The following is a 22,220-nucleotide window of genomic DNA, read 5'->3' as shown; positions in this document are numbered from 1 at the left end:
CCTGCTTCTCCCTCTGCCTATGTCTCTGCCTCTCTCTCTGTGTGTGTCTCTCATGAATAAATAAATGAAATCTTTAAAATAAATAAATAAATAACTAAAACAACTAGAAGTTAAAAAATACCATGGAAGGGAAAACCCAATTGTAATAGTAAGAGAAGACAAGGTCCATATAAATAATTTTTTTAAATTTATTTATTTATTTAAAAGACAGTGTGTGGGAGAGAGAGAGAGAGAGAGAAGAAAGAGGCACAAAGGGAGAGGGAGAATCTCAAGCAGACCCCACACGCAGTGTGGAGCCTGACACAGGGCTTGATCCCATGACTCTGAGATCACAACCTGAGTCTAAACCAAGAGTAGATCGCTTAGGTGACTGCACAACCCAGGTGCCCCATATTAAGAATTTTAAAACATTTTCTGGGAATACAATAAGAGAACTTATGGATATGAAAAACCTTCTTGAATTGAAAATGTTGATCTTGAGCATCATGACAATGTTAATTCTTCCTAAATTATGCTTTACACTGAAATATCTAGGTAATACTTAGATGATTTTTTCTTGAAACCAGACAAGCTTATTCTCATGTTTATAGGGAAGAATAAACATGCACAAATAGCCAGGAAATTCTCATAAAGAGGACCCTTGAGATCAGTTCTACCACATGTGAAAACATAATTAAAATAGAAAAGTGCAGTCAGATCAATAGGACAGAATAAAAAGGTCAGAAACAGGCTCAAATTTATGTGCGAATTTAGAATAACAGAAAATAGCATTTCATATTAGAAGGGAAAAGACAGTTCAATGAATAAAAGTTAATTCCTACTTCACTCTTTACATCAAAATAATGGAGCAAGTATGTAAAAGTTAAAGCTGACGGCATAAAAACACTAGAATAAAATATGGAGCATTACAAAATACGTATGCAATTATAAATATAAACATATAAATATCTTGGAGGAGGGGAGAACTTATAAAGCCACACAACAAAAGATCTATTAAATAACTCTATCAGAATTACATACATCTACATTAGAAAAAAGCTCAGATAAATAAGATCAAAAAACAAATGATAAATTGCAAAAAGACATTTGCAAACATATGTGGCAAATGCCTACTTTTTCTATGTAAAGAGTCCCTATAAGTCAATATAAAAATGAAAATTTTAGAAAAAATGAAAAATGGGCAGAGGATATGAGTAAAGTTCTCAAAGAAAAAGTCATTGCTCTTATACATGTGAGAAGATGTTCAACCTCACTTAGAATGAGGGAAATGCAAATTAAAATTACAATGAGATGTTATTTTTTATCCATCAAAACTCAACAAAGATCAAAAATAGTATATTGTATTGGCGAGGATGGGGACCACTTACACATTATTGGTGGGAGACTGAATTGGTATAACCAGGATCTACTGTCAAGTCGAAAAGCAAGGATTAAAAAATGTTTAGGGGATGCTACCTGCATGTTTAAAAAGATAAACACATAGGGTTGGCTCAGTTGGTTAAGTCTCCGACTCTTGGTTTAGGCTCAGGTCCTGATCTCAGGGTTGTGAGACTGAGCCCCAGTGGACTCCCAGCTTAGCTCTGAGCCTGCTTGGGATTCTGTATCCCTCTCCCTCTGCCCCTCTCGCTTGACTCTTTCTCTCTCTCTCAAATAAACACACTTAAAAAAAGGATAAACACATATATTTTGTAGAGACACAGAGTAGCTTTGGAAGAGCATATAAGACATTTCTTTCCTTCTTTCTTTCCTTCCTTCCTTCCTTCCTTCCCTCCTTCCCTTCTTCTTTCCCTCCTTTCTTCCTTCTCTCCTTCCTTCTTTCCTTCCTTCCTTCTCTCCCTCTTCCTACCTTTCCTTTTTCCTTCTTTTTTAAAAAACAGAAATAATTGTATTGTTCTTATTATAAAAGTGATATTTGCCATCACAAAAAAAGAATCTGAAAATACAGAAAGAGGTTGAAAAAAAAATACACCAAAACACCTTCAGTCTTATCACTCAGAAATCATTATTAACATTTGGTGTAAGTTCTTGCAGACATTTTCCCTGACAGATTTTTTTTTTGGAATTATATTCTACTTTGTACACTGTTTTTATTTTTTTAAAAAGATTTTTATTTATTTATTCATGAGAGACAGAGAGAGAGAGAGAGAGGCAGAGGCACAGGCAGAGGGAGAAGCAGCCTCCATCATGCAGGGAGACCAATGCGGGACTTGATCCCAGGATTCCAAATTCACACCCTGGGCCGAAGGTGGGTGCTAAACCACTGAGCTACCCAGGGATCCCCTGTACACTGTTTTTAATTTGAGTTTTCTCACTCACCAGCACCTCTTTTCATATCATTACATGTAGATCTACATCATCATTTTTAATGTGTGGATACATCCTAATTTGCTTGAGCTATCTGTTAACTAATATTTGGGGTACTTCCAATGTTTTACAGTGGCAAACAATAATATGATAAACACACATATATGAACAACTTTGTGAACCTGTTTGAATATTTATATCTATATTCTTTTAAAATTGAATTGTTGAGGGATGCCTGAATGGGTCAGTTGGTTATGTGTCCAGCTCTTGGTTTCAACTTAGTTCATGATCTTGGGGGTGTGAGATCAAGCTCCACCTCAGGCTCCTCGCTCAGCATAAAGTCTGCTTAGGAATCTTTCCCTCTTCCTCCGTTCTGCGCCTCCCCCTACCCTGCTTGCATGCGAGGACTCTCTCTCTTTCAAGTAAATAAATAAATAAATAAATAAATAAATAAATAAATAAATACAAATAGTTGAATTATTGAGTAAAGTGTAAGTATATTTTAAAGGCCTCAGAGCAGTTGGAACCTTACCCTCCACTCCATGTAGGAGAGGGCCTTCTCACATCTTCACCTGCCTTAAGCATTATCAATCTTTTTAATCTTTGCTATTGTTATCAGTTGAAAAGTAAAACTGCTTTAAAAAAAAAAGAATTGTATTTCTTTGATTACTAGTGGAATTGAACATCTTTTTGTACAGGCACTGCCAGTTTCTAAACCTTGCTTGTTTTCCTATTGGAACGGTCAAAATTTGTATTGCTTTCTGAGGGCAATTTATATATTAAAGCAATCTATCTTCATGCATATAAATATAAAATATTGCAAATATTTTTTAGTTTGAATTTGTAATTCATATAATGTTTAAAACTTTCTCTTTTGGAAATTTTCAAACCTACATAAAAGAAGGCCAAATAGTAAATATATCCATTACCCATCTTCAACCATTATCAACATATAGCTAGCTTTGTTTCAACTCTATCCCTCTGACTTCCCCTCTATTATCTTGAAGCAAATCCCAGACATCATATCATTTCATCTGTAAATATTTCAATTATATAGTGTCTTTGACATATGGAAATTTTTAATGTTTCAATATATTAAATCCAATCAGAAAACAGTCTTCTTCCCAGCACCATCTCTTGCATAGCACATTGTTCCCCCACTGACTTAGAATGCCAATTGGATTTTCTATTCTGTTCCTCCAATCTGTCTGTTTATTCTGACACCAATACCTTACTACTATAATTATACAGCTTTGAAATATATTTGTTCGTATTCGATATGACAAGCATCAGGGGATGTTCAAATTCAGCCTTTTTTTCCTTCAAATTTTCTTCTCTATTTCCTCACATTTATTCAGCCAGATTAATATGAGATTTATTTTATCAACTTCTCTTCAAAAATTCAATTGAGATTTTGATTGCAATTATGGAAAATACATAGATGAGTCTGGAATATCGACACCTTTACCATATCAAGTCTTCTTATCTTGAAACCAAGTATGGCATCTTCCTGTTCAGTAAAGTGTGAAATCTTTTATGAGGTCCTGAACTAAAAAAAAAAAAAAAAAAATGAAATCCTGCACTTATCTTAAGATTCTTCCCTAATATTTTATATTTTGCTTGCTATAGTGAATGCAATCCTTTTCCCTATTATATTTTCTAACTGGTTGTTACTGATATATAGAAAAGCTGATACATTTTTCTATATTTTTTGTAAGTAACTACCTGCCTTATTAAACTCTTATTAATTATAATAATTTTCACCTGATCCTCAAGTTTTCTACAGTCTATCAGATTGTTGACTCTCCCTGTCCAATAATTTTATCACTTTTTTTTTCTCTTTTTCCTTGCAGTTGGCTAAAACTTATAATATCTCATGATAGCTCTAATCAAGGACATCCTTGTGTACTTGTGGGGTGGTGTTTCATCTTTAAGCATGACATCAGTCCTGGTTTAAATTTGCTTTTTATCCCATTTTGGAATTACCTTTCTCTATTCCTAATTTATTAAAAGAGTTCTCAAAAAATATATATATTCTGTTTTATCAAGTGCCTTTAGTCATCTATCAAATGATCCTACGGTTTTCTCCTTTAATCTATTCATGAGATAAGCTGCGTTAATAGATTTCTTAATGACAGTCTTCAAATTCCTGGAATAAACTTCGCTTTGTCATTTATACTATTTTTATTTCTCTTCTGCTGGATTCCATTTGTAATATTTTTTCCCATTCAAGTTGGTATATGAGGCTGTAGATTGCTCTTTCAAAAAGCTTAGCTAAGAAAGGGGAAGAAAGAGAATCAAAGCGCTAAAGAATCAGAATTAAGGAACTCTGTGTTTGGGGGTATAGCCAGGAGAGAGGAAGAAATTGAGGAATTAAGAGAAAGAGAATGTAACTGACAGGAGGAGGGGCCAGCAGAGAGCACAGGCAGTGGGGTCAGCATGCCTGTGGTGGGAAGGCCCCATGTAGGGAGAGGGACAGCCCACTCAGAGACTGCTGGGAAAAGGTACAGGACAGGGCAGATGGGGCCAAATCTGATGGAGCAGGTTATGGCTGGAGGCCTCCGTTCTCATGGGGGTCAAGGGAGTGAGGTTATCTTCCAGCATTGGGGGTGTGAGGGGAGACAGATTATGAAAATGGAGAAAAGTTGCTGAGAAAAATAGGGACAAGTCAAAGGATTGTCCGCGGGATACTGAGGCCCCCTGAGGTTAAAGACCTGGATTTTTGTGGCATCAGTTTGCAAGATAATGCAATTATTTTTTTCTAGTCACTCTGAGGTTGTGGAATAGGACTGTGGGACCCATCCAAGGTTGTGGTTTTGAAGGGTGAGTGGGAAAGGCTGAAGGTGGTGCCATGGAGCTGAGTAGGTCCCCCATATTGGCAATTGTGACAATAAGGTGTTGAGAGGACATACACAAGACAGGCCTCTCCATGAGATGGTTGTTATAGTTTGTCTTTGTTTTACTCTCCATCTTGAGGCAAAAATTTCCATTTTTGCCCTGTCACAAACAAACAGAATGCACCATGGCTTAAGCCAGATAACTTATGTAACTGATTTCATGCTCTGCCACGTTTTTGACAGTTACAAAAAGTCCGTGCTGTTGGGACATTATGTTGGGACCACAGGAAGTGTGTTTTGAGGTGGGGAAGGGCCCCTGAGCCCCTGCTCTCCACATGGGGCTGTTAGGGAGTGGCCAGGTGGTTTGGCAAGTGGGCCCCACTGGCCAGGAGGGTGAAGCCACTGCCCCCACAGCCTGGGAGTGGAGGGGGGAGACTGGTGGGGACAGGGCAGCTGGGAGTGAGCCAAGGAGGTGAGTGCCCAAGGGGAACTGGGGGCAGGGAGGCCTGCAGATGAGGAGGTCCAAGGCCCAGGAGGCTGGCCTGTTGAATGAGCCCGCCATATGGAGGTTGAGGTCAGGCCAAAATGAAGCAGGGCTTGGAGTGGACAGGGAGACAGGGAGCTGGGACAGAGGTCTTAGCGGGTGTGGGGAGTATGCAGGGATTTGGGAGGTGGCCGCACAGAGGAAGTGGATAGAGGGCTGGAAGACAGACCTTGCAGAAGAGGGATGGGGCTTTTGAAGGTTGCAGTGGGGAGGGAGAATGCTGACTCACCCTGTGCCCTGTGGCTGAGCCTGAGGACAATGAGGCCAGAGTGAGGAGCGACCTGCAAGTCCCCTCCCGGCCATGCCAGCTGATGGTGCCAGGGTAGGGTATATGGCCAGGTCTGTGGGCTCCCTGAGGGACAGCAGGCTTCGCAGGCTGCCTTCCAGAGAGGATATGACCTGAAGGCACCACCTTCTCCATTTTTCAAGAAGCCTCAGAGCTGAGCCCCGAGGCCTCTATCTGCCCTCCCTGCTGAAGGCAGCCTCCAGGTGGCATGGGAAAGTGTCCAAACCTGAATGTGCCCATGCACAGGGATGGAACCCCCTTCCAGGTAGGACCAAGGGGCTCTGCCTCATTGCACTATGGCCGAAGCCCTGTCTCTCCCTGGTATGTTCTCTGGGGGCTGTCCCCTCTCATGAATGAAAGAGGGGTGCATTGGGAATGGGAATTGGTTTCTGACAGGCTGGATTCAAATGCTGACTGTATCATTGCTAGCTCTGTACCCTTGAGCAAGTGGCTGCCTAAGTTCCAGATTTCTTTTTTATTTTTATGTTTTATGAGAATTTTTAAATTTAAATTCAACTGATTAACATATAATGTATTATTAGTTTCTGAGGTAGAGGTCAGTGATTCATCAGTCTTATATAACACCCAGTGCTCATTATATCCCATGCCTTCCTTAATGCCCATCACCCAGCTACCCCATCTCCCCACCTCCCTCCCCTCCAGCAACCCTTGGTTTGTTTCCTATGATTAAGAGTCTCTTATGGTTTGGATCCCTCTCTGATTTCATCTTGTTTTATTTTTTCCTCTCTTCTCCTTTGATCCTATGTTTTGTTCCATAAATCCCACATGAGTGAGATCACATGACAATTCTTTCTCTGATTAACTTATTTAGCTTAGCATAATACCTTCTAGTTCCATCCACATTGTTGCAAATGGCAAGATTTCAATTTTTGTGATGTCTGAGTGGTATTCCATTGTATATCTGTACCACATCTTCTTTATCCACTCATCTATTGATGGACATTTTGGCTCTTTCCATAGTTTGGCTGTTGTGGACATTGCTGCTATAAACATTGGGGTACAGGTGCCCCTTTGGATCACTACATTTGTATATTTAGGGTAAATACCCAGTAGTGCAATTGCTGGGTCATAGGGTAGCTCTATTTCCAACTTTTTGAGGGTAAGTTCTAGATTTCTTATGTGCAAACAGGGGATACAATACTTAATCTGTAATCTATATTTCCCTTGCCAGTTGCTGCTATGACTCCAGGAGAGAGTCTGTGTGTCACTGGTGGAGATCTCTGGGTTCTGCAAGAAGTTGACCCTGGGAGGTTTATTAGAGAGTGCTCTCAGATCAACACCCAGGGAGGGAAGGGCCCTTCAGAGCTGTCCTGAGTCAGTAGCTGATGTCATTTGCCTTGGGAAGGAGAGACGACTAGGCAAGGCGACCCTCTTCAGTCAAGGACAGTTCTGGAAGAAGGATGGGGACTGTCAGGGTGGCAGCACTCCCAGCAGCTGGGGGAATAAGTTCTTCGGTTGTAAATCCAGTCCTGGGCTCAAGACCTCACATGGATCAGTTGACTGGGAGAGCCATGAACCCCTGAATATCATGAGAAGTTTAGACATCCTTTCTAAAGTGCGACTCTAATTTTTATCAGCTTGCCAAAGGGCTCTGTGACCCCAAATTTTTAGAACCCTCACTTGATGGTCTCATTCCAAGTGGAGAAGAGGGCTTCCTTTCCTTTCTCCCTCCATAGTCTGCCTCTCGCCAGTTGGTCATGTCTGAGAAGCTCCCTCTAGACCTCTAGAATGCCTGCTCTCTGAGCCCCCTCCTCCAACCCTGTATCCACCACACCAGTCCTAACCTAAGTGGCTGGGAGGGAGACTGAAAGGGATGTGGGCTTCGGTATTAAACATCTGGATTTTAATCCTACCCCTACCACTCACCATCTGTGTGGCCTTGAGCAAGATTCTTGACTCTGTGAGTCTTTCCTCATATGTGAAATGGGAATAATTATATCTACATGATAGCTACCTTTTGAAGATGGAGTAAATGAGGTGGTTTAGGGAAGTGCCCTGCGTAGCACATAGACAAGAGTAATTCACAGCAAAAGTCATTTATTTTTGAGATTCAGTCATACTTTCCTTTTTCTTATCTGCCTCTCCTAGCACATCTGAGCATAATCAGATGATGCCTTAAAGCCCTTTTGGCTCAAATCCAAGGGCTCCCCACATTGGACCCCATCTGCAGTCCCCAAGTAGAAGCTGGAGCCCTCAGCAGGTACCCTTGCTCCTGAGCTCCTGAGAAAACTCCTGATCATTGAGAACCCCGGATTCCTTAAGCCTTCACAAAGGGGCTTCCCCACCCTGCTCTCCCAGCGGTACCTTGTAGCGGGCAGAGCAGGGACTACTTCTCCATTTTCCAGAAGCAGAACTGCATTCTTTGCAGCAAACCCAATGTCCCAAGGACAGAGCTAGTGAGTGGCCAAGCTAGACTTCTTCCTGGAGACCAGAGTTTAATGGTTAGGAGAGAGACATTGGGGCCAGACTCACTGCCTGGGTTCAAATCCTGATTATGCCCCTTGCTAGCTGGGGAACCATGGGAGATGTGCTTTAGCTACTTGTGCCTCAGTCTCTTCTTCTGTAACAATGGGGAAAATAATAGACCTTATCTTACAGGCAGCTGCAGGGGCAAATGAAGTGTCTGGAACACTGCTGGCCCTTGCATGAGCATGGGCTATGTTAGGTGTGGATCGTGACCATACCCCCACTTCGCATCGAAACACCACTCATCAGACTCCTCGGAATGTGTTAGTGTTTCCAAAGACGCCCACCGGAGTCCTAGGTCCTGTACTTGCTTGACTATTAAAAATCAGGCTTCCTTTTCCTGTCTTTAATCATTTCTCCCATCACCTGCTTCCCCACAACCTATAAACAGCAGTGTCCTCACCTGCTATGCCCCGCAGCTGCTACCATCCTTCTGAATCCTTTCCCTTAATCTGCCCCTAACAAATACAGTGGAATACCTGAGCTTCTTTGCCTTCCCCTCTGCCCCCCTCACCCTCCCTCCCATGTCTGTGGGCTTCCTGGCCCCCTTTCCTGAAGTGGCTGGCCTCTGGGAGGTTCTGCTCCCTGCTCCTGCCTTCCCCAGAGCAGGGCTGCCGAGCTGACCCACCCACTCCCTCCCTATTTCTTCTCCCATCTAAAATGGCTTTTTATTGTTTGCTGGACATTATGTAGGAGGCCTAGTTTGTGTTTCTTCCTTTAAAGAGTCTTGAGCTTTGTTCTAATAGGCATTAAATTACAGGTGGTACATCTTGATCCTGGGCAGGCTATTTTTCTTTGCTGTGTGTGTGTGTGTGTGTGTGTGTGTGTGTGTTTTTCTTTTGTCTTAGAGTGTGGCATGGTTGTTAGCCCTGACGTGATCCTTTTCTGGGATCACTCCTGCATGCTGAAGTACTTGCTGAGGTCTTGCTACTTTTTGCTGCACTGGAACACTGTCTAGAAGCCCTGCATGACCCTGGCTCAGAACCGCAGCCCCTGTGCTGGGCTTCATGGAGTCTTGCCCTGGGCCTAGCAGCCCAGTCCTTGGCCTAGCAGCCCAGTCCTTGGCCAAGCACCATGAGTCCTTGGCCAAGCACTCTTGTAGATGCCACCCCCTCCTTCCAGTGCCACCGTATTCCTCAGTAGGGTTTCCATTACAAAGCACCACAGTCTGGGATCCTTGGGTGGCTCATGGGATCCCTGGGTGGCTCAGCCGTTTAGCACCTGCCTTTGGCCCAGGGCGCGATCCTGGAGTCCCAGGATCGAGTCCCACATCAGGCTCCTGGCATGGAGCCTGCTTCTCCTTCCTCCTGTGTCTCTGCCTCTCTCTCTCTCTCTCTCTCTCTCTCTCTCTCTCATAAATAAATAAATAAATCTTAAAAAAAAAAAAAAAGCACCACAGGCTGGCTTGAACAACAGAAAGTTATCGCTCCAAGTTCTGGAGGCTGGCAGTACCAGATCAAAGTCTCTGTGGATCCAAATTCCCTCTTCTTAGAAAGAGCACGGTCAGACTGGGTCAGGGTTCACCCTGACAGCATCATTTTAATTTCATCACCTCTTTAAAAGCCTTCTGTCCAAACACAGTCACATTCTGAGGTCCTGGGGATTAAAGCTTCAACATGTGAATTTGTGGGGGACCCAACTAAGCCTATAACAGCTACTCTGACTTCAAATTCTAGCCAGCTTGGCAGCCCTGAACTCTGGTCTCCACCACCCAAAAAGCACCTTGGTAGAAATCTGGAGTGAATGTGGACCTCACCTCACGTGTTTCCGTTCTGCCTGTAACAACAGTCCTGTGCCACCTGTTACCCAATGCCCGAAAGCAGTTCAGTGGTCATAGTGACTCATGAGGCATCCCTGAGGGTCTGTTCTGCTTTCCCTCAACCATAGTCAGGCTGTGGCTGCCAGCAAATGGTGGGTTGGCCCTGCTTGCCCCAAGTGTCCCTCCCAGTGCCACTCTGGTCCCCTCACTCTGGAGACTTTGGATGGGGACTGGGTGATAAACACCTTCCTCATTACTTTTCTCACCACTGCCTTTCCCCACTCAGCTCTATTTACTTCCCTGGGAAGAAGAGGATCAGATTCCCGCGGGACATGGGCCTGATGATGATGAGGAGCTGGCACAGAAAGAGAGAGAGAGAGAGAGAGAGTGCTGAGGGCAGAAATTGGGAAGACAAAGCCCAGAGCAGAGATCTTCCACCAGAAGAGGAGTGGGGTTGGGATGGGGAGGAGGAAGAGAAGGGAATGGAGGGAGCCAAGTGAGGGCAGCGGCTGGCTTTTCTTTTCTTTTTTTTAAAGATTTTATTTAGGGCAGCCCAGGTGGCTCCGTGGTTTGGCGCCGCCTTCAGCCCGGGGTATGATCCTGGAGACCCGGGATCAAGTCCCACATCAAATTCCCTGCAGGGAGCCTGCTTCTCCCTCCGCCTGCATCTCTGCCTCTTTCTCTCTCTCTCTCTCATGAATAAATAAATAAAGATTTTATTTATTTATTCATGAGAGACAGAGAGAGACAGAGACATAGACAGCAGAAGCAGGCTCCCTATGGGGAGCCTGATGTGGGACTCGATCCCAGGACCCCAGGATCACACACTGAGCCAAAGGCAGACACTCAGCCACTGAGCCACCCAGCCACCTGGCAGTTAGCTTTTCCTCAGGGCTTCTTCACATGAGCCTGTACTTCCAGCTGGGTCCCAACATGACCTTTGCAGAGTGAGAAGCACAACTTCCCATTTCACCCACCTCCCAGGACAGCACAGTGGCCAAGGGACCCAACTAACGAACAGTAGAGAAGACCTGAAGGCACGTTTATTCTGTGACTGTGGGTGGAAGGTGGTCAAAGGCACCTTTTCAGGGCCTGTCACACTCTTGTTCGGCAACTGTCCACTGCCAAGTCGAGAACCACAGCCCAGGAGGCTTTGCTGGTCACCAGAAGACTTCCTGGCAGCCCGGAATGAGGTCACAGTGTGGTGACAGGGCCTGGAGCCAGAGCAAAGGGATGGGCCCTGCCTCCTGGAGATACAGGCTTCCTCCCTTAAGGGCTGGAAAACTGGCCTGAGCCTCTGTTTCTGATTCCCTGTCCTCAGACTCCCTCCAGACCAGCTCTTCTGCTTGTTTGCTGAGAACCAGCTCCCAGGCACTTGGACATGCCATTGCCCACAGTTCTGAGCCCCAGTCCATCTCCAGGGGCCTCTTCAGGCGGGTCCAGTAGCACAAATAGCCTGGTCCAATAGCCTGCACCACTCTCAGGGTGCCACATGCTCCCACATGTGCCATTTTTATGTTGCTTCTTGCTCCCCTAAATTCAGAGGGTGATGCTCCCATATCTGGTTTCCACTTAGAAATAGGGAGGAGACTTCTCACTCTGCACACATGGACATCTGACCGTTGGGTAAAAGTTCTTTCACCTTAAGGTCTGATCCTGGGGAGCCTCAGTGAGGTGTGATGGCTTTCAGAGTTTTGAGGCCCTGCCCTCAGAGTCTGGCTTCCCGGATATAGGGAGTTCAGATGGGTGGAGTGGGTGTAGGAGATTGGATTTCTATTAGCATCAGAAAGAAAGAAATCAGGAAACTCTAAGATTATTAATAGAATGAAATTCTATAAACTGCAGTACCTCAATTCATACACTATTCAGGGTATACAATAGTTATTTTTATCTAAATTATTTCCTGAACAAGAATAAGACTCAGATGTTAAATTAAACAACTGTAACTCTATTTAGTTTCATTTTATGGTTAATGAAACCATGAGGACAATAAGAACTTACAACAGACCAGAAAATATTATTACTGCGCCGTTAAAAAGAATGGTCCATAAATTAATGAGTAAAATGTGAATAAGAAATATTTCTCTTTTGACACGAGCAAAGAAAATGTAAATATTAAAGGGAGAAAATTACAAGGGACAACTTGTTACCAAGCAGGTGACAAATCATGAAGCATGACGCTAAAATGAAGAAAGGCATACAAAGGTGATTCGGTAGGTGGAGGAAGGTCACAATATAAAAATGCCTCACGTTTAGCAGGAGTTCTTGGCGTGGGGATAGATCGGATGCATATTTGAGGATGGCATCTCCTGGAACTCTCTGGGAAGCAGGGATCATCTGGGGTGGTGGCAGCTGTCGCAGGAAAACACGGGCCTCCCTCCCTCGTTTCTTCCTTCCTCCGTTTCACCCGCACTGACTGGGGGTGCTTGCTAGGCCTACAACAGCCAACAAAACAGACAAGACGTCCGTCCTCGTGGGTTTACAGTCCAGCGGGACAGGCGGACATTACGCTAGCAAACAACAAATCACACTAATAGATATATGATTGCAAAGGGGGATGAAGTGCCAGGAGGGAGTAGGGAGTGCTGTGCAACAGACTAACAGTGGATTTCATTTGGGAGCCCTGGGAAGGTCCCTGGAGGCAGTGGGAAGGAGGCTCCGCGAAGCCGGCTGAGTGGGAGTTACGGTGGAGCAGGGGGCCCGCGACCCCGGTTCCCGGTGCCGGGCAGAGGGACCGACAAGGGCAGGGCCCCGAGGCAAGCGTGGTGTGTCCAAGGAGCTGGAGGCAGGCCAACGTGGCTGGAGCGGCAGGACGGAGGAACAGACTGACACAGAAGGAGCCCTGGGGGCCAGGTAGGGGCAGGTGATCATGCATGGGTTTAATTTGAAGAGTGGTAAGAAACCACTTAAGGGTTTTTTTCAAGCCGGAGAGGGACATGAGGAGATTTACACTGAAATGAAATTATTGTGGCTACAGCGAGGCGAGTGGATGTGCTGCGAGCTGGTAGGAGGCTACCGTGGGCGACAAGGTCACGAGTGCAGGGCGTCAGTAGGGCGGGGGCAGAGGGCAGGGGCAGAGGGTGGGTGGATTCAAAATACATTTAGGGGAGTTTGAAATTAAGACATATTTGAAATGAGGGCTGAGGAAGTGGAGGTGCCTGTGGTGGCCTCTAGGATTTGGGCAGAGCAGCCAGGATGGAGGAGGATCCCCGCACTGAGGGGGGGGCACCGTTTCCATTGTGTGTCTGAAATTCTGCTTTACAATTAGAGGGCATTAGTGCTGGCTTGTGCAAAGGGTACAGTGACACCCCCACAGCCAACCAGGCAACTGAGAAAGCTTGTAATGGAGACCAGGGGCTGTACCTGTGCCAGATGTCACCATGGGGTGGTGGCTGTGCTCTGAGCTAAAGGGGGGTCACACAGTCTCAGAAAACCCCACGCCCCATCCCCTGCCCTGTACTGCCCCAGCCTCCCTCCCTCCCTCCTGTCCACGGGTCTGCCAAGCAAGGTCACACTCCTGCTTACATGCCCTGCAACCCCCTCTGCTCTGCCAGGGCCACTGGGACAGTGCTGGGGGGCCTCCACACACACCCCGGCAGCACACGGGAAGTGTCCACGTGCACGCCTCCCTTCCTCCTGCTTTGTTTCTCCCTGGGTGTCCTCCAGCTTCTATTTCTGCCTCCTTCTGTCCCTTCTGCCCTTCACACATCATGCTCCCTGTCAGTTCGTACACCCTGAGAACCGCAGGTGACCCTGAAAGTGATGGGTCATCCACATCTGCTTATTAAATTGGATTGCATGTCATGAGTGATCCAACCACCTTGTTTCCCATTGGCCCCTCTGTCCTCACTGCTGGGGACCCTCTCCCAGCCTTCCCGATGACCTATTTATTATATCCTCAGGAATCTGCTGCACCCCCCACCCCCGTCCCCTCACTATTTTTCTGGGTTAAGTCCCCATTATCTCTCAGCAGAATTGTTGCAAAGCCTCTGACTTCCCTATCCGTGCCTCCCCCTCCTCCATTATTTCTCAGATTTTTCCTACTAGAAACCTCAGGGGCTGCCTGCTACCCACTGGAGCATTGCAAACTCCTCAGCCTGACCCCCAAAGCAAATTTTGGCCTTGACTCTGACTTTCCTCCCCAGCTCCATGCCCACATGGCCTCCATGATGAAGCCTCACAGGCTCCTTGTCCTCACCCCCACCCAGCCTGGGAGAGCTGCCCCTTCTCTGGCAGCCCCACAGCTCTGAAACCCTCCTCAGGCATCTATCACTGCCTGCTTTGCCCACCCTGTGGCAAAGGTGTCCTGGGAAGGACATGGGGCTCCCAGGGAGGCCGATGAGCTCAGGGCAGGACGAGTTTTATTTGAGGGACTCCGGTATCCAGGGGGCCTCACCTATACTTCCTTTCTAGGCTGGGAGCTCCCAGAGGGCAGAGTCTGTGACAGGCTCATCCCTGCAGGCACTCAGCTGGCATCTGCCGAGTGAACACCCAGGGGCAAATGAATGGCCCAGGGGCCTGTGTTGGGGAATCAGGAAAGGGATTAAGGAATCTGAGGGAAGAGTGAGGTCCGGTGGGGTCAGTCTTGTCTGGGCAGGTGCCAAGCAGAAGAGCTAAGAAGACAGGAGGAGCTCCAGCCTCTCCACGCTCACCCCTGCTAGACCAGAGATGCTGGGGGCCCTCTCACCCACTCCCATCAGCAGGAGAGTGGCCAAGGAAGCATTTCTGAGGAGCTGGCCCGACAGCCTGGGTAGCACAAGCTGGAGCAGGAGAGAGCAGCTGAGGACCTCTTCCTGTGAGCCATCTCATTTTTCATGCTTTCCAGATCCCAAGAGGGACAAGTCTCAGCAAAGTACACAGATTATTGCCAGAGGGGTGAAAGGCCAGGGTCAGAACAGCTCACCAGTCCTGGTGGTGGGGGTCAGAAGGGACAGAGTCAGAGAGAACTTTGGAGGCAGAACCCGGGACTGACTGGAAATGGGGTGCCCAGCGGGGAGTCGCAGTTGCCTTGGATGAGCTCACCAAGGCAGAGTGTAGAGGGAGACCAGAGGAAGTCCAAGGGCCACACCCCAGGCTCCCAGGTTGCTCTGATTCTGGGGGGTCAAGGGGGTAGAGTTGAGGAACAGCTGACATACAGGGTGCCGCCCAAGAGGAGCAGCCAGGGGGGCAGGAGGGGAGGGAGGGGAGGGCATTCGTGGACCCGAGGGAAGCATTCCCAGGAGGACAGGGTGACTGTGTCCAAGGCTGTCTGTAGGTCAGGTGAGTTGAGCTCTGAGAATTAACCACTGGACTTAGCAGTGGAGGGATCCCTGGGTGGCGCAGCGGTTTGGCACCTGCCTTTGGCCCAGGGCGCGATACTGGAGACCCAGGATCGAATCCCACATCGGGCTCCCGGTGCATGGAGCCTGCTTCTCCCTCTGCCTATGTCTCTGCGCCTCTCTCTCTCTCTCTGTGACTATCATAAATAAATAAAAATTAAAAAAAAAAGAAGATGGACTTAGCAGTGGACATCACATGACCTTGACAGGAGTGGTCTGGGGACCAAAGTGATTGCAGGGAGGTCAAGGGAGAGTGCAGGGTTGTGGGGGCAAATAGAATAGCAAATAGACTCTGAGGAGTTTTGCGTTCGAGGTGGGCAGTAGCTGGAGCCCTCTCCAACTGTGTGGCCAGGGTGAGCCTGAGGCAGGAGCAGGTGCTTCACCATATATCAGAAAGGGAGGAGGTGAGGGGGCACAGGTGGGGTCAGGTGGAGGCAGGTAGGCTGATTTGGTAGCAGGAGTACGAGATGTTTCCATTTGACCCAGACACAGGGAATTACACCCACTTTAGAGGTGAGGAAACAAGTATCTCAGAACATGGCCTGAGATTCAAGGGCAGCAGAAACGGTGGTAGACCTTGGGGGCAGGGGCAGGAAAGAGACGGGAAGGGAGGGGCTGAGGGTTGGGATGTGTGTCCTGGAACCAAGGGCAAAAAGAGCCACATGAACTTTAGAGTCTGACAGACCTGGTTCAGGCTGGGTCTCAGCCCCTCACTAGCTGCAAACAGATCAGTGCACCCCCACTCCCGCCCGCCCTGAAAGGGGGTGTTAACTGTGTCTACTTCCTCAGGCCTCTGTGAGGAACCCAGAGCAGCACTGTGCTGGCTTCTAGTGAGCCCTGGACTCACCCGGAAGTGCCTTAAATGCAGGCATCAGCCTCGGAAGAGGAGGCTTTCCGTGATGCCAGAAACAGAGCACCCTGGGGTGCGGGCAGGGGAAGAGCCCTGGGCCAGCCGGGAGGTGAGGAGGGCCTGGGCTTACTCCCTTACCAGCCCTGCCCCCTGCACAATCCAGTCAGCACGGCCCGTGTGGTTCCACTCAAACCCACCAAGGTGCCTCCCATACTGGCCATCAGTGTTGTCCTCTTGCCGGTTCTGACACAGGCTGCGGCCAGGGAAGGGGGGCAGGAGGGGAAGGAGGCCCAGGAGATCCCCAGGGAACCTTACTGGAGGACTGGGGAGAAGCCCAAGCTCAAAGCCGGCTGGGAGCGATCCTTCTCTCCGTGTGAAGACCCTGACGCAGACCCGTGGCCCTGTCCTCCAGATGGAGCTGCCTGCCACTTGGGAGTCACTGCCAGGTATGGATTTCCTGGGCCAGCGGTGGAGCATCTGGCAAGGGGAGGCCTGCTCCCCGGATGGCAGCAGGCCTCCTCCTCTTCCTCCTGAGAGCAAGCTCAGGTTCTGAGAGCAAGCTCAGTCCTGGGGCCGGTGAGGCTCAGGCCCACCCATGCAGAGGCAGCATGGACACTTGTCCAGGAAGGTAGCGCACTCCCAGACCCTTGGCTGCCCAGTGCTCTCCGCTACAGACTGCCGCATGGCCACAGGCTCTCATCTATGGCCACAGGTCCCACATTCTGGTCTCTTTCCTGGACCAACCTATGGAGCAGGGCCAGTATCTCCAGGTGGGGCCTGCTTCCCAGCCCCTGTTGGGAGTCTGGGAGGCCATGAGGGCCCACTTTCTCTGGCAGGACCCAATGCCTCCTCGACTCCTTCAGGAAAAGCCCAGCACAGACCATCCCATCCTGAGCTCTGCAGTGGACCATCAGGTGAAGCCACCCATTCTGCAGACTGCAAGGTTGACTCTAGTATGACCTCCTGCACTCCTGGGTGACTGTGGCCTCAAGGTGGGGGGGGGGGTGTCCTCCAGGTGAGGCAGAGAAACACAAGGCCAGGCTAGCTCTGGTCCTTCTGGGAAGTTTGGCTGATTTCCCTTGTTATGGAAACTGAGTGCTGAGATGGGGATGCAGTGGGGGCTTGGCTGCCATCTCTGTGGAGCCACTCATCTGACAGGGACAGGGAAGGTGTCATCAGATTAAGCCCCTCAAATTCAACCCTTGCCTCCTACCCCTGCTCTTGCCATGACAATTGCATCTGCTGAAAGCAGAGGGCTTTGCAGAACAGACTGAATGCCCTTGCCTGCAGGTTCAAAGGTGTCTGTCCCCAGAAGTCTCACCCAACATGACACCTTCTTGGGACTGGTGTTTTGTGACTCTGGGAGTGTCCCAGGGGGGCCTGATGCTGCTGGACCTAGGAGGTGCTTAGGTCTGTGTGGGCCCTCCCCCAGGAAGGAGGCTTCTGAAGGACTCCGACTCCCCGACTCCCCGTCAGACTACCTGACTGCACCTCAATCACAGCAGGAGACCAAAATGCTCCAAGGTCAAGGAGAATGCAGGGAGGCACAGGTTCTGAAGAGGAGCCGCTGCAGATTCAAACACCCCCTTGCCTGGGAGCGCCCTGCAGTCCTCCCAGCTCTGCTGGCCTCTCTACAAGCCCTAGATAAGAATTTGATTGCGATTGCAGGTGGGTGGGGGGAGGGAGGGATTAGACTGGGGTTCCTGCTGCCAGCCCGCTTCCTGGGAGTCTCAGCTCCTTACTTCTTTCTCCTCCTTTCAGGTCCCGCCTCTGCCTCCCCAAGGAGCAAGCAAGCTGAGCACTGGAGGGGGGCACCCACCCTCCCCTCCTACCCTCCTGCTCTCCTACCGGAGGGCTGCAGTCTCCTTTGGATCTTTTTGCGGTCTGGGCTTGCTGTTCCTCTCAACAGTAGTCAGGAAGCCCTTACCCCAAAAAGTATCTGCGGGAGGCCTTATCTACAAGGGGGAATGCCCTCCAAGGGCATCAGGCTGGTCACACACCAAATTCACAGATAAGTGACAGCAACAAGTGGAGTCGTCAACTTGACTTTCCCTCCGAACTGCTGGTTGACCACAGGACAAGTGTGGAGCCTCTCTGTGCCTCAGTGCTCTGTGACACATTCAATCATTTATCTGTGTGCAGTGTCTAGTGGGAGATTCCACAAGATAAGAAAAAACCAAGGGCGGCTCAATTAAAGGTGCTGACATTGTGTTGGTGGCTTAGCTCCCAGCCTGCTGTCCTCTGTCTCCCTGGCCTCCTTTTGGGGAATTGCCTCTCCCACTCCATGGGCACTCTGGGTGGGATTGTTACTCAAGGCATCTTGCCTTCTCCTGCCCCCTTGGATACGAGACCCAAGACAGGCCTGGGAATTGGAATCCTGTGTGGAGGGATATAAGATCAGGAACACACTGATCCGAGTAGCTGTGCCGAGGAGAAGACTGAGCTCCTGCCTCCTGTGTCCCCTTCCCTAGCCTCCTGAATCTGGTGAACCTCCCCTAAATCCTTCCAATAAAGTCTTCATTGCTTTAGTTAAGCAGTCATTACTGTTGCTTGCCTTGGGATACAGAGACCTCTAGGGACAGGACGTGGGATTGCTTAGCCTGGAGAAAGGGAGGGGACAGGTTGGCCTGGGGCACCCCTTATCATCCTTAGGGGAGGCCCACAGGGTGTCAGGCCCCAGGGAGCAGGGGACAGAGCAGAAGGCTGGGACCACATATAAGGCCTGGGTTAGGGCCGAGGGAAAACATTCCCAAAGGTGAGAACAATGTTGGGATGTAGGACAGAGCAGCACCATATACTGCGGAGAAATTTAAAGTAAAGCAACATAGGGTCTTCACTATCTCAAGCAGGGAGAGGATGCGTTATGATAACTGCAGGTAGCTGTGGCTCGCCCACCCCTCTCGCCAGGTGCCGGCTGTCCGGGGATGGCGCTGCAGTAAGGCCACGTAGGTCAGGGACCGCCGTGCGGACCTCGATCTCAGCTCCCACCGCCCAGAGAGGGCCCGAATGCCTCGATCTCCGTCCAGGAGATCCCCGTCCCGGCTCCTCTGCCTCTCCTTCTCCGAATCCTACCCAACCCGGGGTGGCCGCTGTGCCCACGCAGGCCAAGGGGAGGGGCACATGTCAGGCCTCCCCAAGCCCGTCACGTGTTACAGGTCACACCAAAGCCATGGCGTGCAAGAGACAAGGCAGCTGGAAGGTTCCCTTCCCTTGCAGAAGCCTCAAGACGCAGGACTAAGTCAACACCAGCAGGCGAACTGGTGTGTGGCCCACACTGAGTGCTGAAGGATCCTGAGCGGGGCTGTGGGCTCACCGTGGGGACGCAGGAGGGTGCGCTGGGTGGATGGGCCCCACGGTGATTACGGGAGGTGTGTGAGCTAGACTCAGCCCTGACCTGGGTGCAGCCCGACAGCAGAGGCAGAAGGCAGGATGGCAGCAAGGCCTGCAGGACGGACCCGTGCCCGTGACTGCCCAAGCTCCTGCCCCTGGTGCCACCCTGCCCACCCGGCTGCAAAGCAGGTCCGCCTCTGCCACCTGCCCAACGGAGCGTGGGTGTGGGCGTGTGTGAGTGTGTGTGTGCAGCTCAAGGGCGGCACCGTGTGGTCAGAGTGGGGTAGTGCGCCCTGCGGCCGCCGAAGAGCTCCAGTCCTAGACACCGCCGGCGCAGTCCCACCCTGGGCGGGGCTCTGCTCCAGGAGGGCAAGCCCTACGGATCTTCCCACACAGCCAGTTTCTTCGAGGAGCAGTCCTGAGGAGCGCAGAGCCTGAGAGGGATGGTGGAGAGGAGAGAGAGAGATGGAGGGAGAGAGGGCGGGGTGGGGGGGAGGTGGGAAGGAAAGATTTCTGGAGGGAAGGAGCCTCTCAGTGGGGGGTGTCTGTCCCCCAGGTCCCTCTCCTGGGTGGAGGCCACCTTTCAAAGCGACTTTCTAGGTGCATGTCCCGGGCATGGACTGTACTTAGCCCTTGACTTAAGCCCCTCAGGCTGTAACTGAAACCCCCTGCCACCCTAGGGAATCTCCACCTAGGGAAGAGGAGTGGGGCCCAGGAAGAAGAGGTCATCATTCAGAAAAGGCTACTGTTTCCAATATTAATGGAAAGAACTGGAACCTCAGAATTGATCAGATCTTGATTCAAGTCGCAGGTCCTCCCTGTATTGGCTGTGTAACCTTGGGAAAGCCCTTTATCCACTCTGCTTCTGTGTTCTCTTTGTAAAATGAGGATACAGTGCCCACCTTGCAGCGGTGGACAGTGGCTGCTGTCAGTACAAGGAGAGTTCACGACCCCGTGACTGCGTCTAGGAGAGTCAGCTCTGGGGAGGGATCTGCTTGCTGCCTGTGCATTGCCACCTCTTTCTGCATTTGTGTGTATGTGTCCATCTGGCAATACGTTGTTTGGTTGAAACTGGCCATGGTTACATGCCTCCTGCTTAACCCACCCAAGTAGATAGGAGGTGTGCTGAGAGCCTGAGTACTGTGGCCCATCCCGACAGAGCTGGAGCAAGTCGACAAGGATGAGGAGGGAGGTTTGGGGGGGGCAGTAAAGCTGGAGCTGGAGGGGTGAAGGCTGAGCTTTTGACAGAGGGAGGAAGAGGGGGGGAGGTAGCATGGAAAGGGGGAAAGAAAGTGAAGAAAGGAACAGAAGGGGAGAGAGTGCATGGCAACATAAGAAGTCTCTCTAGGTGGCTGGTGTCCCCCACCTCAGACTGTTCGAAGTACCAGCAGCAGCATGGGGCAAGGCATCCCTTCTGATCCACCTGAGCCCCACTGCTGGAGTGTCCTTGCATGCATCTCCTTCCTCTGGGCTGCAGCTTCTGCACCTGCAAACTGAGAAGAATATGCTGGATTCTTTCTCCTGGCCATCTCCTCCCCTCCTAGGCCCACCTCCCAGGCAGGCAAGGATGGGGGTCCCACCAACTGTCCTTGGGGGTGAAAACTGTGAGGGTGTGCCAGCCAAGGGTGGGGGCAGGCTGAGCATGAACACCAGGCTCTGGGAGGAAGGAGTCAGAGAAATTACCAGCAATGAAAACCTATATAGGCTTCCCAAAGTACAATTTGAATAGAAATGTCAAGCACACCTGGAGTTATTATACCCTGTAATCCTAATGACATACAGTCCTATATACCAACTTGATAATATCCGGAGTGTGTATGGAAATACTGCTGTGCGTTAATCCTGTCCTTCTCCCCTGTGAGCTTGCTCATCCCACAGAGCCTACAGAGCCTCCTCTGTTCTTCCCAGACGAGGCCCCAAGCGTATCCGGCCTGGGTAGTCAGTGGGAGGACCAATGTGCTCCCAGAATGGAGCTGTTATGCCACTAGTAGAAGTATGGACAGTTGTCATTTGGTGCTTTCATTTTTGCCTGATCTGGGGTGTGACCTAAGTCCCCTGGAAGCTGCTGAGCCCCACCACCAGCCTCTCCTTCCCCACTCTTCCACTCTAGCCTTTCCTTTTCTCACTCCTCCTTCTCCACCTCCTTCTCTTCTTTCTTTCCTAGCATCTATGCCTTGTTCTGCCAGGGACCCAGTGGCATCCTAGGACTGTTCTTTCCTTCGGGAGTCCTCGGGGTTAGTGGGCACTCATCATCCTGCTGGCCATGCTCCTTGGCTGCGGGGTTTGGGGCCAGGAATGGGGAGCAGACTGTTGCATGAAGTGGGAGCAGCATGGTTCATGGTTGGTGGGCAGGGGGCTTTCAGGATAGGGGACAAAGCATCCAGGCCAGCACACCACCTCAGGATGGATCTTGGGTTTGTTTTATCTACAGCATAGCCCATGCCAGTCCCCAGTACTTAAAGCCACCTTTGCTGTTAGAGCAGGAAATCTTCTGGGCTCCTTTTA

This window comes from Nyctereutes procyonoides, unplaced genomic scaffold, assembly GCF_905146905.1.
Source record: "Nyctereutes procyonoides isolate TBG_1078 unplaced genomic scaffold, NYPRO_anot_genome, whole genome shotgun sequence".
Taxonomy (NCBI): Eukaryota; Metazoa; Chordata; class Mammalia; order Carnivora; family Canidae; genus Nyctereutes; species Nyctereutes procyonoides.
The sequence above is the reverse complement of the archived record's forward strand: the minus strand, read 5'-3'. Positions refer to the sequence as shown.